Source organism: Coffea arabica, unplaced genomic scaffold, assembly GCF_036785885.1.
Source record: "Coffea arabica cultivar ET-39 unplaced genomic scaffold, Coffea Arabica ET-39 HiFi ptg000067l, whole genome shotgun sequence".
Classification (NCBI taxonomy): domain Eukaryota; kingdom Viridiplantae; phylum Streptophyta; class Magnoliopsida; order Gentianales; family Rubiaceae; genus Coffea; species Coffea arabica.
Window position 1 is genome coordinate 14,927 of NW_027266213.1, and position 1,631 is coordinate 16,557.

Genomic DNA, 1,631 nt, shown 5'->3' on the forward strand with positions numbered 1-1,631 from the left:
CTCGAAGCATTGTGACACATATTCGTGGAGTGACCTATATTCATGCAAATCCCACACACTTTGGCATGCTGTGAATTCCCTAACAGCCAATTGTCACACAAAAGAGGTGAGTTCGAATAATTGTTGTTTAATAGATGAAATATCTACCTCATTCACTCTATGAATAGGAATATAATTGTGAAAGCCAAATTGTTGCGAATTATCTACCATTCTTTTAATCAACTCCTACGCCTCTCTGGGGGTCTTGTTCATCAGTGCTCTACCACTCATGGCATGAATGATATTCCGATTAGATAGATGGAGCCTTCATAAAAGTGCTGAATCAATAATTAATTGCATAACTAATGTTGTGGGCATTTGGTGCACAATTTATTGAATCTCTCCCAGTAGTCATATAAGGATTCCCCATGTTATTGTTTGATATTACATATCTCTTTTCTCAAACTTGCAACTCGGGAGGCAGGAAAATACTTTTCTAAAAATTTCTTCTTCAACTCCGTCTACGTTGTGATACTCCCTACGGGCAAATAATACAAGCAGTCTTTTGCTGAATCCTTAAGGGAGAAGGAAAACACCCTCATCTTTATCTGTTCTTTAGTAACTCCAAGAAGCTTTATACTTGAACATACTACATCGAACACTTGCAAGTGTTTGTAGAGCTCTTTACTTGGAAAACTATGAAAAGAAGGAAAGAGGTTAATTAAGCCAAATTTTAACTCAAACGAAGTATTTTCATCTAAATTTGGCAAAGCAATGCATAATAACTGTTGATTTAAGTCAGAAGCAGCCAATTCCTTCGGTGTTTGATTATTGTTCATCGTGGTTTCTTCTTCCTCTAAATCACTCGAATTGTCATGTGAAGAATTTGCCAACTCAATTGCCAAGTTAAAGCCTTGGGATCCACACGCGGCCTTCTCAATCTTAGAATCAAAGAATAATTCACCTATGCAAGAAGAGCGAGACATAAACTAGCAAAATTATTAGAAAATAAAGTGAAATAAACTCCAAAAGAAACAAATAAACTAATGCCAATTGATAAGTGACTAATTTACGTAATAATTGTATGACATTTAATATTATTTTTAGTCACTTTGGTTATATGACTGGAAGAAAATGAATCATTTTGGCTATAACTGGTGAAAAATGCATTTAAGTGGTTAAATGAAGTTTTTATCATTTTTTACTTGGATTTTGTGTATTTTGACAGTTTTGAAACATTTTCGTATTTTGGCTATAACTTGAGGTACAATGATCGGATTGAGATGATTCTTAAACCAATTTGAAGATAAGAGATAGATCTACAACTTTTGTGAAGACATCCGAATCTAGTTTGAAGGTTTTTCAGGTCAAAAAGCCGAATTACAGTAACTAATGTCCATTGGTCAAAGCTGAAACAGGGCAGTGAGCAGTCAAGGGTATTTCGGTCATTTCTCAGCCTACACAAATCCAAATGAGGTGATTCTTGATGCATTGGAAAGCTAAATCAAAGGGCTACAAGTTTTATGTTTTGGTCAAGAGCTAAACCAGCGTTTACCATCAATAAAAGTTCAGTTGAAGTTGATGCAAAATCGGAGCAGAGTTGGAAATTAAACAAAAGTGCACCAAAATGTCACTGCAGCAATCCGGCCGGA

General features: G+C 35.4%; 1 non-coding gene across 1 annotated transcript; it reads left to right on the plus strand.

Annotated features, from left to right (window-relative positions):
• The first annotated feature begins 339 nt into the window (after nucleotides 1-339).
• LOC113719646 (small nucleolar RNA R71) lies at nucleotides 340-446 on the plus strand. Its single transcript, XR_003454954.1, has one exon. It is a non-coding gene; the product is annotated as a small nucleolar RNA R71 (small nucleolar RNA).
• The last annotated feature ends 1,185 nt before the right edge of the window (nucleotides 447-1,631 follow it).